This window comes from Neopsephotus bourkii, unplaced genomic scaffold, assembly GCF_033783945.1.
Source record: "Neopsephotus bourkii isolate Nb327-2 ecotype Australia unplaced genomic scaffold, CSIRO-AGI_Nbou_v1 NB_330, whole genome shotgun sequence".
NCBI lineage: Eukaryota > Metazoa > Chordata > Aves > Psittaciformes > Psittacidae > Neopsephotus > Neopsephotus bourkii.
This window is the reverse complement of record NW_026900838.1, coordinates 757,646-777,759: the sequence shown is the minus strand read 5'-3', so window position 1 is coordinate 777,759 and position 20,114 is coordinate 757,646. Positions and strand designations below refer to the sequence as shown.

General features: G+C 38.5%; 1 long non-coding RNA gene across 1 annotated transcript; it reads right to left on the bottom strand.

Annotated features, from left to right (window-relative positions):
* Positions 1-6,656: 6,656 nt before the first annotated feature.
* Positions 6,657-13,546, bottom strand: LOC133209299 (uncharacterized). Its single transcript, XR_009724649.1, has 3 exons — positions 13,285-13,546; positions 7,829-7,926; positions 6,657-6,798 (listed from the first exon to the last, which is right to left on the bottom strand). It is a non-coding gene; the product is annotated as an uncharacterized LOC133209299 (long non-coding RNA).
* Between the last annotated feature and the right edge of the window lie 6,568 nt (positions 13,547-20,114).

Below are 20,114 nucleotides of genomic sequence, written 5' to 3'. Positions count from 1 at the left end.
CAGTTCTGATTCACAATAGGTTTTGCATTTTCTTGGAACCCTACCTGCCTTAAGAAAGCCAATTTAAGAATCCTTGCTTTCAATAAAAAAATATATTCCCGTCTCATATTTTCAAGGAAGCCTTGAAAACAAGCCAGTGTCACAGGAAACAGTTTCTTAGAGAGCTTTGCGGTTTAGGGGGAGATGGGTTGGTGGCTGTTTTTTATTTTGTCAAACCCTGTGCTAAACTAGCCTTAATTATGACTTTTATAGTGTCCAGTTTCAGTCGTGTGCAGCTTGCTACTGATATCAATGGATCTGCTTCACTGATTTCAGCGGCTCAGCTGACACCTTTTAATCCATTTAATCTGATCCAAACTGATCAGGCCTAGATAAGTGCAGACCTAACTACTTAGTGCAACATTGCTTTAGTCCCTTTGCTACCCACTAATCTCTCCTTATCCTTATATAACTTTAAATCCCTTTTCCTGTTATGGAAGAAATTCTTTAAAACACAATTCTGACCAGGTTCAACTGTATCCGAGACTCAATACTTAAGTTACAGCAACACAGAAGAGGTAAACTGCTGTAAACTACAATACATGCTCTTAAAATCTGAGTTGACCCTACTGATGAAAATACCAGCAGCATTGAGGTTTACACCAGTGACTGGGCCTGATCATGCCTAAGTCTGCGTCAATACAAATAGAGAGTAGTTTAGAGGGACAGCTGCTACTCTGTTAGGATTTCTCTAAGTCATTGTCCCTTGTTTCTTCTCAGCAGGCTTTGAAAATGTTCTCACGTGATAGGTGATTCCAGCTGAAGCTAGGAGAGCTGCAAGCAGCTAAATCTGAGAGATACTTAGTCAAATGTTTTCTGTATTTTCCATGTTTAAAAATCAAGAAATGGTCAAAATGTGTTGGTGAAAAAAAAAGACCAGAATAGAAGTGAATCTTGTAGAACTAAGACCTTTTCAGTCATTCCATGGAAATCTCTGGCAGAACAGCCTCCCAGATAATTAGACAGAAGGGATAAAAGAACACTAAATTCCTAACCTTGTTCCAACTGGCAATTTAACGTCAAATGGAAAATGATTGTCATGTTCTAAATTTACATTAGGTGGCACCATCCTCACAGATTCATGTTTTACGTCAAAAGCTGTAAAACATTTGATCTGAAATAGAGTATGAAATACCTTGATTTGCAACCAATAGAAACATTTTACACTATTTAGACAAGAAAGAGTACTTAGTTGCAGCACAGAAGAAATCTTTGTTACTAAAGAAAAATTGTAAGGAATAGCTAGCAGGAAAGAAGAAATGCCGAGGGATTTACTACTAAACCTTGATCTCTAACAGGCTCATTATGAAACCTGTAATGCACACTCCACCCCTAAACAGATTCTGTTCTCAGAAAAATAATAGCTAAAACCCACTTATGATCCAAGTTATTTAGATGGGTTATGATAATTTTCCAGGACCTAAAATTCTTTAGTTATTAATAAAGGAATTTCTCAAAGAAGTTGACTGAGGCTGCCAATTCCATTTTGTGACATTTATCACTATTTCACAGCATGGTTATCCTCGTGTTAAAATGAAGTCAGAACTTCTGAAACAGTTTCAGAAAAGGAGTGAAGGAGCGGTAATTGGCAACAGCAGCCAATATCTATTTCAACTCTTCTCAAATCACTTATGTGTCAAGCAAGCCATGGACTTAGAATGGTATCCAATGTCTCTAGGTGGTACCCCAGAATCAATGGTAATACATAATAAAGTTCCCTGCATCTGAAGAAAAGAGAAAACAAAACAAAACAAAACAAAACAAACCCACAAAACCCCTTTGTGTATTCTTAAACACATTTCTGCAAAATGTTGTCATTCTGAGGTACTTCAATACTTTCAATGCAGTGTTCCAGCTGGCAGGTCCTATTTCTGTGCCATTAGACTGCCATCACAGTTGAAAATCTCGTTAGAGAGAAATTCTCACAAGACTCATGACAATAGTGCTCCTGGTCTCAAGGAGAACTCTTGAAAGTTATTTACTTAAAAGCTTCAGGTTTAGTTTCACCAACCTTGGAAAAATATAGTCAAACAGATAGGAATAGATGGATGGTAACTGTGTAAATATTTCAGGAACTCAGGAGAGATGTAACTTTCTGTTTCATTGCTCCATCTCTGTAATACTCTAGGAGCTCATGCAATCAGTTTAGGTAACCTGTCTTTCATGGTCCTAGGACTTAGGGTCAAATTTGTAAAGGCAAATAGATGCTATTTCAAATTTTCATCCACACATCTTAGCACTGTTATTGTTAATGATCCTCTGATAGAAATTTCACCTCAGTGCAAGTTCATGCCATTTACCAATGCTCACAGAGACAGGTGACCAAACGGCCTGTAACTTAAATGGGAATTTGATAACAATGTTGGTTTTTAAAATCACACAAGGACCCAATATGCAATTTTAGATACTAGGCAGAGACAGCCTCTGAATCCTATTATAACTGGTGCTAATGGGAGGGCTTTTCATAAGCTTTAAGATTTGACCTAGTAATGATAAATATCCTTTCACTCTGTTTATGTCCAAAGCAAAAACCTATGATAATTTGAATTTATGACTCAGGGTAGGTGATTTAAGTAAAAAGCATGTTAAGGTATAGAAGACCCTAAATACTGAGCCTTATGGTGTTTCATACACACTCACATGCCAGGTGGCATTCTACTGAGCAATGCCTGGGCACAGGGCTTAGCACAGGCCAGCTGCCATTCCTAATAAGTGGCTTAGATATGCCAAATCCATTTTGGAAGGCAGAAGCTATTAGACGTAAGGGCATGAGTCACATGGTTCCAGTTAACCTCCAGATCCAGGAGATGTTCTTGACTATATTTAATGTTTACATTTAGGCTGACAGTCCAATATGGAAAAAGGAGGTAGATATGGTCCTTTGGGCCTACAAGGATGTTTGAGAGGGACTCCTCATCACAGACTGTAGTGATAGGACAAGGGGTAATGCGTTAAAACTTAAACAGGGGAAGTTTAGGTTAGATATAAGGAAGAAGTTCTTTACTGTGAGGATGGTGAGGAACTGAAATGATTGCCCAGGGAAGCTGTGAATGCTCCCTCCCTGGCACTGCTCAAGGCCAGGCTGGACAGACTCTTGGGTGATATGGTTTAGTGTGAGATGTCCCTGCCCATGGCAGGGAGGTTGGAACTAGATGATCTTAAGGTCCTTTCCAACCCTAACTATTCTATGATTCTATGGTAATAGCACATAGGAGGCTATGAAATGTGTGGTTCCTATGAGATACTTGTGAAAGCTATGGTAAGTAAACATGAAAAATTAGTTTCCCCAAAGTCATTGATTGAAGTATATTTGCTTTGTGGTGAAAGCACACATAACACATCTGGTCAGCTACTGGTAAAGTATCGATCTGAAAGTAACAATGAAGTTTGCAAGGGTCCTTAGTTTCTGTTGGAGAGATCTCATAAGCCTGAAGTAACAGCTTTCTCACAACTTTCCTGAATCTGTATGAATTGCAGTTGACATAATTATTAAGACTTCACAAAAATTTGGGGGGATTTTTGCATGTGTGATGGAAGGCTTATTTTTGACGTAAAAACTACCCCTCTGCCAAATTTACAATTCTTGCTTCAAAGCCGAGTGGGGCTGGAGAATTTTACAGAAAAGATCTCAAAGTATTAACATGAGCAAAGTGGCACTTTGTTCCTAGCCTCATTCACTGAAGGAGCTAAATTATTTGGCTGAAATATAACAGCATTCAGCCAGGGACACAGGCAGGGTATGAAAGGTTTTGGCTTAAACTCAGTGCTTCAATAACGTATAAACAATTAAAATCAGTTTTGTGTACTGGGAATGAAAGCTGTCTTCACTGGTGTCTTCAGAGGCACATAGCAAGTGGTGCAGCTCACACCATGTGTAAGACACATAGAGTTCTAAGTCTGCTTCTCTTTCCAATGCTGCAGCAGGGAAAATGATCTTTTAATAGAAATACCAGAATAGTTTAAAAGGTTGTTAATAGCCCAATCTATATAATATTCATTTATTTTCCACCTAGCATTCCATTTTAACTAGAAACTCAAGAAGCAACCAGGAAATAACATCACCTGAGAGTATTCCTAGCATTATTCTCTAGGACATGTCCAAAGCAGAACTCAAGTCTTCCAAGCTCATGAGAGACAAGGAGACTTATGAGGAGTGAGAGATGCATATCAGTCCTTCCTGTGTGCCAGCTGATGTTGAGAAGATGCACATGCCAGTATGACTCAGCAGCAACAGACCTTCATCTCCTGGAGGCTTCATGCATTTGACATCAGAATGACTCAGCATCCATACAGAGAGTACAGAAGTCCTTTGCACAGCTGCATCAGAGCATCTTTAAAAGAACTTCAGAGAAAGAAATGTAATTTTCAAGGTCTCCTTTTTCTTATAAGGTATTGCAGTAACCTTCCTGTGATTGTTTCAATGAGATATTGCTGCATGGGGCTGGCTGTGGCTCCACAAGTCTTACAAAATAGTATTGCATCTCCTCTAAGAAGTTCTTACCATCTTTTCCATCAGATTTTTATATTTGCCAATACTAAAGTAACTAAACACAAGTATTGTAAGATAAGGGTCTTCACTGAATTCTGATGAAAGGATGTCTAGCTACATCCTACAGTCTTGGGCATTTTTTGTGCCTAGAAATGAACAGCCTGCCTTCAACACGTGCCTAGTGAACAGCCTGCCTTCAACACGTGACCAGCTCTACACTCCCTAGCACAAACACACAGCCATTGCTAGGTCTTCCAACTCCAGTGAGGAGTTCTAATGGAAAATTTACACTAAAATGAGCAAGATCCCTTCACCCATGCTTTGAAGGAAGCCACAGCTATCCATCCTCAATCAAGAAGTCCCACACAGAGCACAGATTCACTCCACAGAGGAATCACTGTGTTTGTTATGCTTTCGAGTTCATGAGGTCATCTATGTAGTAGCACAAGGACTCATATTCCCACAAAGAATAACAGACTTCTTTTGACCAAAAGTCAGTTCTGTCAAGCTTTGACATCAGTGATGTGAAAAAGAGCTGGGGGTTCAAATCTGATGATAGACACTTTTACAGTGTCACAGGACAAGTTTTCAGTCACCTTTTCAAACCACAGCTAAGGAATTAACTTTAAAATTAATATGCAGAAAGATTACTTAGGCTGCAAGTCCTTTTGCTGTCATTTACAGTTTTAGCCATACGACTGTGGGACCACAGCTGGTACGTGACCAGCTGTCAAGGAATACAGGCTGAGGAACTGAGGTCTGACACTGGAAGTTAGGAATCATCAGATAAATTATTTCCTGGCAACCTTTATTCTGTTTGCTCATACAATTGCATTTAAATATAGTCTTTAATTATGTAATCACTTCTTCTTCTTCCCTTTTTTGCCCCTTACACTCAATTCAGACAATGGACATCCATGGTAGGTAAATTAAGAATTTTGGAGGCAACCATAGATGTGCAACAGACCCTTAATCTTAAATTATGTTTTTCAGCATAGTTCTTTTTTATATGTGAATTTATATGAACTGACAACATCAGTTAGGTGAATTTTGAGTGTCTTTTACTACAGTTTTGCAAGAGATTAGCAGAAGCAGTCTTTGCTTTTCATGCATCACAAGCTTGATCTCCAAGCATTGCTATGTGAAAAGTTCCAGTATTCAGTTGATTTGTTTCCAGAGAAAATTGTTTGTACTAAACACTAAAATGTGACCATTTTTCATGTGAGACGTTGCACTTTCACTGAACATCATGAAAAAATATGGGATATGAGCAATTGAGGTGCAGTTCCCACAAGGCACAAAAGTAGCATTCCACATTTAAAGAATCCAAACAAACAAACCAGTTTTAAACATAAAAGTCTGAGGTTGAAAATTGATGAGTTCAGGCTCAGACCTTCAGCATTCAATTTTTCACTGAAAAACCAATATTTTCTTTGGGGGAAGATTTCAGTCTTCCCACTAATTCTGCTTCCAAGCAGTAGCCAGCACTGTTTGAAAATGTTACTAGGCAATGGCAGAGCAGCAGCGAACAAATGAAACAAAATTCTTTCCTCAATGTACTTTAGCTTGCATATGAATTTCAAAAGAAGAAACTGTTTCTAGTTTTGTTTACTTAGCCTTTTTCAGCTCCTTTGTTTATGGTTATAATGAAGTTCTAGGGGCAGGATGACCCCCTCCTGAAGAACACTGTGTTTTTGTCCCTGCCAGTCAATTGCTCCAAGGATTGAAAACACAACAGTATGGGTGTTTTTTTTTCTCAGCAGTTTAAGAAGCTTTGATATTTGCTGTTTAATGCCTGTTTACCTTTTCTAACACACCGCTGCCCAGACCTGAAAGCTTTTCCCATTGTTCAGAAGAGGGTTATTAGTTCTAGTTTAATCTGGATAAGTTGTATACTTATATAAGTATATATATTATATATATACACTTATATATATTATATATATATAGAATCATAGAATCATAGAATAGTTAGGGTTGGAAAGGACCTTAAGATCATCAAGTTCCAACCCCCCTGCCATGGGCAGGGACACCTCACTCTAAACCATATTACCCAAGGCATATACTTATATATATACTTACATAAGTATACACAACTAATGTAATATAACTATAATAAAATACTAGGTGACTCATCTGTCATGGCTGCTTCTATTCTGGTCTGTCCGTATCTTCACACTGTTTTTCTAGGTTTGCCTGCAGTTTGCGTATGACTGACTTTAGGCAAATGTTCTTCATTTTGGCTCTTCTTTTCAGTTTCATAACTAAGCCTAAAGTGAGAACACAAAATAAACCAAATAACCCAGGATTGTGATGAAAAACAAAGCTTTCTTAGAAGTCAATAACCTGTGAACCTATTTAATCGGTCAAGAAGATTCAACTATATCATGTAACATGAGAAATATTTAAAACAAAGTTTTAATATGATAGAAACTTCTGGCTGAGGGGCTTTTGAATTAAATCTTTTTATAAATATTTAGGAAAACAGATTTTTCAGTCTGCAGCCCTGAGACTTTTTTTTGGCTTGCACCAGACATCCTGAGCCTGCAGCTAATAAATTGCTGAAATATCAAAATTTAAAGGCAATACTGTAGATTCCTATGGGACTCCTCTTTTCCAACAGCCCTTCATGCTACCAAAATACCCTTACCCCACTAAAATCAGGAGTTTCATCAGAAGTGGCTTGATGCAGATTGCCTATACTATCTCACTGCCTTATTAGAAGACAGGGAATACACTGCACAAAAGAGGCACCTCTAATCTGTTCAAGAAATTACGATTAGTAATTGGTTTTGCTTATCTGAATCAAACCCGCTACTGTGTACTGGATATGGCTCTTCCAGAGAATCTCTGCTGCTTTCTGGAAACATTTCTTGAGAAAAACATTCTCTTTTTATGGCATAGTTATAAGGGATTTTATTTTATTATAGCTCTCATTTTCATTATTATTAAAATAAACATTTCCATGAAACCAGGATTTTTATTCATTGAGAATTATTCATAATGCCAGCACTTTCTTTTATTCATTTAATTATTTTCATCTTTGAATAGCAATAAAACATGTTAGTTACTACTAACTAGTTACTATCTATCATGGTAGAACAGTATAAATCAATTCTTTTTTTTCCATTAACATCATAAACGTATATGTGACATTGCAGTAGACTGTCATCAAAAATACTATTTTCACACACAAATAGATGGTATTTTTATATAGGAGAAAAATGAGTGCCAGGAGAACTTTCACACAACTGTTTCTAAAATAAATGAGTTAAAAACCGGCACAGCACAAAAACATACTGATCTTTGATGCTTTCAGACTACTGTTGCTTCCTGCAGTCCGTCTCTGGAATCTTCATGTCATGTGTAAGTGAATCTAGAGAACAGGAATATGGATACTGCTTGTAGAAAATACTAAAGAAAAAATCAAATCAATAAATTTTATTTTACTAGCATACTTGTTCTCATTTTGTTGCACAAGGTGGTACAGCCATTGCAAAGTTGCCACAAAGAAAGAATTCATAGAATTATGGAATCATAGATTCATAGAATGGTTTGGATTGGAAGAAGGGAACTTAAAGATCGTCTAGTTCCAACCACCCTGCCATGGGTCAGTGACACCTTACACTAGACCAAGTTGCACAAAGCCCCATCCAGCCTGTGCAATGGGGCACCTACAACTTCTCTGGGAGGGAACTGTTAGGAATCCTAAGCGTTAGAAGATAATTTTCTATGAATTTATAACATACTGTTAATTTTTAGTAAGCCAAATAACGTATCCTTAATATTTTTGTGCCTATTAAAGCTTCTGACACATTTTATTAATCCACAGAGGTATAATACTGTAATCAAAGCTACTGTTCTTTTAATCCTCCTCACAATGCAGGTCTTGAACCCAGTTTTTAATTTTTAAGTCCAATCTTTTCTTTTTATGAATACAGACTAATTGTTGCCAGGAATATAAGGGGAAGTACAAGCCATATCTTTGATCCTTATTATAATGTTCCCTATTGCTCAACACAGGCATAGTTTCATCATAGAATCACAGAATAATTAGGGTTGGAAAGGACCTTAAGATCATCAAGTTCCAACCCTCATGCACACCTGGGAGAAAAAAAAAAATTAAACCACACACACACACACACACACACAAAAAAGGAAGAACTTAAAAAATAAAAAACCCACACCAAAAATGTTTAAGTTATTGGTGTTGGATATCCACATGAAAAATTGATCATACATCATACTGTAATGTTTTGTTTTCTTAACATTTGTCAGTACATCCTTCCACCTTTCATCATTCATGATCCTTTCTTTTTCTTTACTAAGACAGGATTTCCATTTGAAAAAGGATTTTCACATGATTTAAAGTATTTTTTTGACTTTTAAAATAATCCCTCAAAAGCTTGCCAAACTCCATGTCTACTGTCTAGTTCCAGAGGTGTCAAGGAGGATCATCTAGTAAGTTCTTCCTTCTCCAAAATGCTTTTATATGCTTCAAAAACTAAAAGCCTTCCTGTATAAATCTACTATTTCTTCATGTACTGGCCCCCTGGAATTCACCTGCCTAGCAATTAATTTTGCCTGTCAGTTTTGAAACATGGAAGATAAAATGACTAATGTGTTTGCAGAAAAATACTTCTTTTTCATGGGGACAAAAAAAAAAAAAAAAACAGAAAAAAAAAACGCCACCACCACTAACCAAAAAAAAAAAAAAAAAAAAAAAAAAAAAAAAGCGCCAAAACCAAACCCAAACCCAAACCATCCATATTTAGCTCTACATGGAGGTAAAACTTTTGGAGCAGTCAAATGACACTTTCTGAACCTTTTCATTGTCATGTAATCTTCACAGCCTATTCCTGGCCAGTATATCTTCTAGAAAGTCTTCTGCTATTGCTGATTTGCAAGGGTAATTTGCCTACCAAGTTTTCAATTCACGGCACTTTCTGGTGGTTTAAGGTGTGGACACTTTTCAGTGGGCAGGTCTGAAAGCACACACTGAACCTATTCCTATACAGTTGATACCTGGGAATTCCTCTACCTGAAGACAAACTGAGCACCCAGGCCAGAACACAGCCCCTCTAACCACCAGCAGTACCCCAAACTGTGCTGTGGGTCCTCCCAGGGAACACTCCTGCCCCCTTTATCAGAATTATGCATATGTATGAAGGAGGAATTTTGTTAAAACAGATTTTCATGGCAAACACATTGCTGCAAAAGCTGGATGATCCATCGAAAAATTATTTTTTAATGAAAAACACTAAAACACAATAGCTCACCTTATCATGAATGTAAAAGTGGTCCTTACTACCTACTGAGCAACAGCCATGGCTTCAGGAGCCTTGTCATCTAAGAGCTGTTATCCCCCTTTGTCTTCTATGAAGCTTCCTGGCCAGGCTATATTTCCCATTATTTGCTGGAGCCAACCCTTACTAGAATGGCATTTCTTCATCAGAACACAGGTTTCATATGGTGAGTTTTTCATTCTGTTCCTCTTTCCCCTATTATTGGACCATATTTCTGAGGTGGAAGACTGGCGCATCCAGGGCTGAAATTCATTCAGACTTCACAGTCTTCAAGCACTACTGGGACTTTGAGATCTATGAGTTGCAGCTTGCTATATTTTCCCTATGATAAATTCACAGCATCAGCTGAGCACCCTGTCGGCTTTAGAGCACCCTTATACTGCCCTGTCCCAAAGACTGGATATAAAATAGAAAGCACACAATGCATTTCTTGTACCTCCAGGCTCCACCATGCTGTATAGTTCAGCCATACATCTGGAAGTCCTGGATCCATTTACAGATAACAGTTACACAGTTCCCTTTTAATGAATCCAGGACTCAACTGCCGCAGAAAGCCAGCAGAATATTTTAATCTGAGGTTGAGGTCCAGAGATGAAGAAAACTGCTGATAGGCAGAGCCCACTTGCCAGCAATTTTTTACCACTTAGAAGGTTTAACAGAAAATGGTATTAAATTCAACTCCTTTCACCACTGACTTAGTCAAACTAATCATTAATTCATTAATGTGATGGGTGGCTTGTATCCATGGCTGAAATGCCACATATTTCAGTCTGACTCATTGCCGCTGCTGAAGTTCTGAATTGTTTTGTCTCACAGTGCTTTCAGCTACGCTGCTAGTCTTTGCTTACTCATATTAATAGCTTTGCCATAGCCTCATGTCTTCCTCTCCATCACCCTCCCAGCACCTGTGGGCACAACCCAATTCTTGTACTCTGAGACAGGCTGCAAGATTTACAGCCTCATCCACAAAAGAGGAATTCTCACTCCTCTGGAGAAGTCAGTCACAGCTTTATCTCTCCTTGTTGCTGAGTGTATGCTACAGCTGATCTAAGAAAGCCTTGGAAGGTGGCTGAGAACTGGAGCTGCTGGCAAGGCAAAGAAGTGGCAGTCATTCCTCACCGCCTCCAAGAATTCATTCTGCAAGGGGGATTTTCCTCTCATTTAAGCCTGAAAACATTCCTAAGAGGAACAGTTTGTCCTCAAGTTGGCATAATGTTGCACTAAACATTTGCCACTTACTGTTCTGCAATCTGTTAAGCTTCCTGTGAAAGCAGTAAGATACCACAGAAGCACTTTTGTAAACAGAGTCCTACATCATTTCATTAAAGTACTGTGGCAATACTTATCTGGGAACAAAACAAGGGGAAGTTGCATCAGTATGTGGGCTGCAAATGAGGCAAGGGGAACCATTATTCTAAATTAACACAGAAAAACAAATTGTATTCAACCATGAAGCTTTTTACGAGGAAGAGCACGTAGAAAATAAAAAATACAACTCTTAACACTAAGCATAGGACATACAGATAGAAATAGAAGGCTGTAATTTGAGAGTAGTCCTGACATGCATTTACAATTGAAAATAAAGAGAAGAAGAAAAACAGCGAAAGTTTCAATAAGCTCTAAAAACGCTCCTAGAAATAAAGGAGAAATGCGCTTCTTACAAAGATTCTGGACAAGTGAGAAAGAAGTTCCTTCCTTTCTCATTGTACAAGGACACCAGCACCACACTAGGCAACCCAGATTCCTTGCTTGTCTAAGGCTGTTGCTATTTCTTTACTTGCTAAATGGTAGAGTTTATTTGCAGTCTTGAATCATAATCCTATTTGCTATGCACTTTACAAGCCCTCTACTGCTAACAATCTAATTACAACACAAGAATTAACAGATAAACGCAGATTAACATCACTCAGTGGATCTAGGAAGTCCTTTCTAGTTTAGCATCTTGGGAAAGCACCCTGAAACAGTGTTGTTCACCATGACAAACACTGGTTGAAGGACATCAGCACCCTAACTGCTGACATCTGCACCCTAACTGCCATCAGTTTTTGCAGCTTTCTGATTTTTTGAATGGATCTTCAGGAATGTAGCAGAATGAGAGCCCTGTACTTGTGTGTATCTCTGAAAAAAGTGATCAGGCTGAACCTACTCAAGAGGTGGCAAGTAACCAGATTGCTGGAATAAACCAGTTAAAGCACTACACTGCAGAAGATTAAACATGCTTAGAACTGAAACTGAAACTGGCTAGACCAGAATGTCCTATGCCTGTGCTACTGACCACTATTTCTCTCCAAACCACAGGAGCTGCTTCCAAACTGACTGGAGGGAATAGCCTCTATTCTGTACTAAGTCTCAAGTACTGCCCAAAACCTGCTGGAAGGAGTCTGAGCTGACCCAGCTCAAACCTGGGACTATGTTAATGATCTAGTACTACAGATGACTGAGTTTATTACTCCAGGAGATTTAGCATAAGGATGTCACCTGTGGCACTAACCTCAAGGAAGTCATAAGCAAGAATTAACTGGAGAACAATGGTGCTTTCAAGATCTTACTGCAAAAGTACACTAACTGGTTTGCATGCCTCTGTGTACCATAGGAAGAAAACAAATTGATACTCTAGAAAGAAAGCTCCTAAAGGAGCTCTTGTTCAGCAGAACATTGCTTGGAAGGGCAAGCTCAGAACTATAAGCACAGAAACTATTTTCTTTTGTCTGCTGCTACTGTAAGGCAATGAGTTTGGTGAGTGCTGCAGAGAGGAAGGCTGAGGAGGAAGACAAGGGCATTCCTATTTACAGACAGACAAGACTGCACCAAAAATGTGCCCTACTTGACTTACATAAGCAATTTGAATTTCTGTTTATGTAAGCAATCCAGATAGACCACAAATACTTTCTAAGTGCTCAGGTGAAAAGTGATTGTAAGTCTGAGAAAATGCTCTGAAATGCAGAGCCCAAGGCTGTGACATCAACTGCAGACCTCTGCATACTAAGGCTGGATGATGGTGAGTCATGACATGCATAAAATGGTAGTATTTGAGAAGCTCATCATAACCAAGTCCAGTGAAATTTATTGTTCTTAATCTGCAATCAACTCAGAACAAATTGACATAATTGAGAGAATCTGACTTGGAGACATATATAAAGATGTATTTTAATGTATTTTAATATTTAATGTATTTTAAAATCTTATGTATAAGATGAATGCATTTTCTGTTCTTAAATGACATAAATGAGCATTACCTGTTTCTAAATGAAGTAATGCTGCATTTCACCCAGTAAAGAAGACAGGCCATAGCTGATTACTACTCATTCTGTCTCTGGGCTGAGAAACCGATTGATACTCTTAAATCCTGCCAAAACTGAACTTTTGTGCAAACTTGTGTCTTACAGTACAACTGAGGATTTACATCAACACATGGAGTTAGATCCTGCCTGAAGGCGCAACTGGATTTACCTTGCTATAAGAGAGACCCTTCAGTCTTTCTTTTTATTTTTTTCTTTTCCAGATAAAAATGCCAATTCCAATTTTACTCCTGGACTGCAGGACAAAACAACTTGTCCTATGTCAAGGGAGTTGGTCTGCCGTGGCAGCTGAAGGGGGATGTGTTGCGCATGAGTGGCATGAGCAGTAGCACACTCAACAGCGTGAGGCAGGTGTCACTAGGCAACAGGAGTAACCATAGTAACTTGCATCCCAAGCGGCGTGCAGATTTCCGAGATTAGTCATTCAACTGGAAAAACACGTTAAAGAAAAAAAAAATACTATCACAATACGACACGGTATCTACACAAATACTGTTGTAATGACGACATGCATTTAAATTAATCTTACTTTACCAGGACCTGTTTGTTCCACCTCAGACTTGAAGAGATTTAGGTCATATAATGGTTTGGGTTGCAAGGTCCCCTAAAGATCATCTAGTACCAGCCCTCCTACCACACACAGGGACACCTTCCACTAGATCAGGCTGCTCAAAGCCCCATCCAACCTGGCACTGAATACTGCCAGCAACAGGACATGGTCACTCACTTTCAGATATTTGGGGTTGCAGCATTAGCGACATAACAAGACCTTTGGACACAGGTCAAATGTTTTTAAATTTGTCATTAGGAAAATACCCTGGAGAAGCTTTAAATGCTACAGGAAAAATAGTAGAGATGCTTTAGATATAACGGACCAGTGAGATTGACCATTCCTTCCCCCAAAAGTTTTGATGTTTAAAAACATTGATGTTTAGTTGGCACATATGATTGTTGGTTGATTAATATCAAAGTTGCCAGTAATCATGTGCCCACATTAATGCCCTTAATGCTTGTCATCTTCTGTGTGCTGGAGATTTCCAAGAAGCAAAGGTGGCTCAGAGAGTGCAGTATCCAGGAGGCCTAAATCAAGCCATAGCAGCAGGGACAAAGAGCAGGAGGGTCACCAGCACCTTCCCTCCAGCACTTGCAAGAGCGCAATTGTGTAGAATACACCCACATTATTTTAACAAAGCCAGAAAGCTTCCAAAATCTTTGGCAGTCTGTGGCCACTACACCCCTGAGCAAAACTCCCAGTTCCAAGCTGCAAACCCTTTCAACCTTGCACATTCCACACATCCCCAGAGAGGCTAGTATCACCAGTTTCTTTCCTACCACTTCTTTCACCTAATGCTAAATAGCTGAGTCAACAAAATCAATCTGTAGTTAGTATAGGCATTCACAAGAGCATGGATTTATCCTTGCACAAAGGCTGTACTCCAACGGATTAGCTCAGTCGTTCCTTATAGGGGCTTGTAAAACAAATTATTGATTCCCAGGTGTTGAAGGGATGCTAATTAGAATTAGAATTCGCAGCAACAGCTATTTCATCAGAAAAACAATTGTAAAACCATATCAAGAAGCTCAGGTGGAAATTAAAAAGTAATCTTTCTTATCTGGATATATTAGCTACTTCAAATATGAATGTAAAGCACTAAACAAATGAAGTAATGATAATACACATGCTATGTCCAACATATCTTGCCTTGCTCAAACTAGTTTACTTGTTTACCATTGGAATGAGTCAGCCCCTGCAACTTACTTTAATCTACTTATTCAACTTTATTAAAATCATGCTTTTCAGTTTTGATCACTAAGCCAAATAATACACAATGTGAGCAAAAAGCTTATGAAAATCTGTATAAACTATTTTGATCAGTCTTAACCAAAAGATGAATTTGGCTTCAAACAATGAGCCTTTCTTTCTATGAAGCCTTTTAGGAAATCCCACTGCAAATATTCTTAAACTTGCATGGTAGCTACTGAGGCTACCATTTACATGCTAGAAACATTAAATTTGATTTACCGTGCACTGCAGAAAAACAGAGGAGAAAGGAAAAAAAAAAAAAAAAGCTGACACGTCATACATTTCCAATACTAACACAGAAACTACACTTTGACCAGTCTTGGGGTTGGGCTTAAGCAATGCTGGGTTCCTGGGACATAGGCATTTAGAAAGAGCTCCATAATTCTGTAGATTTTGCCTCATGAAGCCTAAATGTATATGCACTTCTATACAGTTTCATTGCAGACACTCTCACACATAGTTGCACAATTAGCAGAGATTCTGAGATTCAGGAAAAAGCTTTTTCTTAATCAGAGATGTGAAGAAGGAACAAAGTGGTTTGAGCCTTAGCAATGAGTGGCTTCTTTGTAAATAATATTTCACAGAAAGAGAAGTCTTAGACTAGATAATTAGAATTAATATATCTTATAGTAAGGTGACAGCCATCTAGAAAGACCACAAAGAAAACTGAAACATGACACACTATAATCGATGCTTAATATAAAAAACTATTTGGTTTAGAAGCTGGGCTGCAAATCTCATAACAAATTTATTTTCACATGACTGCCCAGACTTTCTGCTTTAGCCTGGCTTGGAAATGCCTTGGCCTTTCTCACAGTGTTACTGCATTTCTTCTCCCAAACCCAGCCAAAAGCTGAGGCACATCAGACTGCAAAAAATGAAGGAATAAATTATTTATGAAGTAAAACAAATCTCTTCCGGAACGTTGAAGCTAATAAAGCTCGGTTTCCTATAAATTTGTGCCTTGTACTTGCTTGACTTTGACCAGATGTGAGCAATTGAATCATTGCTTTTCACAAACTGCTGTCCAAATGAAGTTTTTCATTCCAGGCTCCAGGCTTCTTTTTCATGCACATTCTAATAGAGTATAAATTTCTACTGAAGGCTTTAATTAACACACTCCTCTAACTGTTCATTTATTCACAGAAAACTTGAAGCTTAATTATTTTTGAGATCTCTACCATTTTGCCAAATGTAATAGAAATCAGATAGGACTTCCCAGTTATTTGGGGGGATTCAGAAAATCATCATATATGTAAAACAACATCGGAACATAAATCTGTATAAACCTCATTTCTGTTTGACAAGATATATATACATTTTTATTTTTAAGTGTGGATTCAAGATTGGTTTGGTTGCATTACTCTGAAAGTTGCTACATTAGCCTGGGTCTGTACTGTAAAAGGTTCAGCTCTGGTGCCAAAATATGAGGGTTCTTGGCTTTTTGGACCTGGTGCTGCCCATAGGACTGTACATAAATTTTATTTAAATCTGGCTTTGACTTCTTTGTGCCATTATCATCTGTGAAGTTTGTGAAGATAGATTCTTAGTTCAAATCCCCTAGCTGCTGCTATTAATCTCTTCATATCTAAACAGTCTCTTAAAGGATGGAAAACTTCTTTATCCCATTTTCTCTTCATTATTAATCTGTTCACTGAAGTGCTGGAGTTGGTTCTGAATGCTAAGGAGGAGCACCTCTTAGCTTGCTAATAAGGACAAACACAATATAAGTATTTTTGCAAAATCCTAACAACTGTGGCTAGCTTTAGAAGAATTTTCTGTGGTGACAAATAAAATCAGTTCTTTATTAAAAAAAAAGTGTGCTGAATTTTCCCAGAGGAGAAATGGTTGCATATGAGATTCTCATACAACACTGCAGTATTTATTTTTGAATGCAGTGTCAGAGCATACAGTTCATACAATGCAATTGAGTACAAGTGCTTTTACATTTCAAACTGCATTAAATGGATCATATCTCACCATTACTGAGCTTAGGGCTGAACAGAAAACAGATATCTCCTCAAGAGGTTGCCTGCAATTGTCTGTTAGTTTTGATTTTTCTTAATTATTTATTTCAACACTTAATGTTCTGCAATTTAATATGCCCGTATCTGTAGTAAACTGCATTTTTAACATTTGTTTTCACAACATTGTCCCCATGGACTTCAATGAAGTCCAACAATATCACAAACAATTTGTGAAATAAGACAGTTCATGGACAAATTCAAGTAAACTAGCGTCACGGCAACTGAAATCGATCCTACCCACCTACAGTGTGGATTTTGGGGCTGAATGTGCCCAGACCAGAAGTGACCTCTCATGTTGCTGAGATTCCCTCACCTGCAACCACTGTTATTCCTGCTGGGCTGGAATAAGACTCTCAGGCCCTTGTGCATGCCCAGTGTGTCCACTGCCCTACAGCATGCACTAGCCTGAGAGGGCAAACAAGAGGGCACAGACACCCACAGCCTTTTTGAAACCGTGTTTCTCATTCTGGCTTCTGATCTGAGCTCTGCCTGTGCAATACCCGCTTAAGAGACATGGATAAAAGGCACAAACAGTATTGGGAATAGACATTTCCCCATTCCCTGCAAGTTTTTATCTTCCTGGCTCCATGAATTTTTTGCAGCCTTTTCTGCACAGTGGTCCAGCTTTATCCACACTATAGACATCTATAAGATTACACTCTAAACTGTTGTATTATATCTTCTGTGAACAGAAAGTGTTCATGCCACTTAACTGAAGGAAGAATTTTTAAGAGATGATAGATTAAATTTTCATTGGTATTTCAGTGAAATATATGGAAGATTTGATATCTGTCCTGATATTTTATTCTTTTTAAGCATGAGTAGCAAATAATAGAGACAAACAAATAGGTCACTTCTTTATATAAAAGTGTGTATCTGATATGTATTGATATGTATCAAATATTCAGATATGCATAAGGAAAGGGAGTTAAAAACAAAAGAGCTACTTCTCCCAATCTATCCATCTTAAGTTAGAAAACAGGCTCATATATTTTTCCTCAGAGATGATATTGAGAAATCTGGAGGAGGAATAATTGGCAATTGAAATTTATTTTAATCAAATTGCAAGATAATTATTGTTTAATATTCTACTTTGATAAAGCTGCTTTTCTGCTTGACACATCTGTTAAGCTGTACATTCAGAACTGTTCTCTGTGAGAACCTGAAAGCACAGATTACTCATCACCACCTAATTTGATAATGTTCACAATCAAGTACATTTGTATTCTGCTATATTTGTTCCACACCTGAAACAAACAGAGTGTATCTCACTTCACAAAGTACACAAAAGTAAAAATGTAGCATTACAAACCTAACTAATTAGGCAATGGTGAACTTCTGTTTAGGTGGCTGAAAAGATTGGCAGTCCCAGGTTGGTTGTTCCTGTCTGTCTCCTGCACGTTGTTGAGCCCACAACCCTGCTGTGGGAGGAAACTTGTAAACAATGCTCCTTTTACTTCAGGCAAAGGTATGTGGGCTTGTACACAGCCGTCTATCACCACTGCCACTGACTATCTTATCAATCTTGCCTGAAAGTAGATTAGAAAATGGATGCACAAGCCTTCTGGCAGACACGTCATAAACAACTAGGTGGTACATTTGGGGCCATTAATGGCTTCCACTGAGACACAGATTCAGAAGGCATGTTCACGCATAGCCTGATTGATGCCTTTTATTTAATTTACATTCTTCATCCAAAAAGTGAGTTTTCTACAGGCAAAAGATTTGTATTGGAAAACATGTCTTAAGAACTTTTCTGAGGCCAGTAAAGGAAATATTTTTTTCCTAAACAATCATCTCCCTTTGCTGTAAGCTTTCTAAAGACTTTTTTCTTGTTTTAGTAAGGAAAATAGGAGCACATGCAGTCATATTCACGAACTGTGACAGGATGTGGTGCAAGAAGTTTCCCTTCCAGGAATTAAATGGTGGTGCAAAGCTGGGCTATAATTTTCTAAGTCACCTGCACACACAGACCCACATCCAAGCACAAAGATACAGTGCACTCCAGAAACTCCAGCGTTTATAGTAGAACAAAGCAGACATTGTTACTGACGCAGAAACCGACGACCAAAAGGCAAAAAAAAGAAAAGCTAAAGAAACACCACTGGTTCTGGAGGTCAAAGAAATTACTTTAGAACAGCTTTCCTCACCTTTCAGAACTGAATATCGAATTGTTGATAAGTGCTTCTGCCATAGCCACATCCTTGGACAGCATATACTGAACACTGCAGGAAACACTACTCAGCTCATTTTATTACTATTTTATTTCCTTTCATCTGGAAATGTGGTTTTCTTCATCTAATGCTTCAACATGACAGTATAAAGTTATGTAAAGCAAAAAATTAGTCAATAAAAAATTGCATTTAAGCGTTCTGTGAGTAAAAAAGATGCTGGTTTTGTTTTTTGCTAGTCCCTTCTTTTTCCCTTTTTTCCTTTTTTTTTTTTTCTTTTTTTTTTTTTTTTTTTTTTTAATCCAGCAGAAAACTGTTATCTCTCTGCAAGGGAGCTTTTTTATTTTGCAATTCTGGAAAAAATTACCCCTTGAAATTACAAGTTCTTGCCACAGAGATGAAACTCATGCTCAGACATAGTGAGAGGCAGCTGCTAAGAGAAGGCAACCCAGGATCCAAGGGTGACCCCAGCATAGGTAGCACCTCAAGAGCAGGGCACAGTCCCATGGGGGCTAGTAGCAGGTTCCTTCAACAACCGTAGCAAGAGATGACCAAGGGTCCATGCAGGGAACTTAGCCAGAAGCAAAAGATATAGGGTTTGAGACAGGCTCAGACATATATCTGAGAGTCCATCCAGGAAGACCAGCCACCTACAACATAGGTCTGAGGCCCATTCAGGAAACAGGCATACCTACACCACAGCTCAGGCTTCAGAACAGACATGAATGACCACTGGAATGGGTTGCCCAGCGAAGCTGTGAATGCTCCATTCCTATTGGTATTCAAGGCCAGGTTGGACAGAGCCTTGGGTGACATGGTTTAGTGGGAGGTGTCCCTGCCCATGGCAGGGGGGTTGGAACTAGATGATCTTAAAGTCCTTTCCAACCCTAACTATTCTATGATTCTATGACCAGAAGCCCTGGGGCAGAGCATGGAGGTTCCCAGTGAGGTTGGTCAAGCCCATAAGGCCAATTGGCAC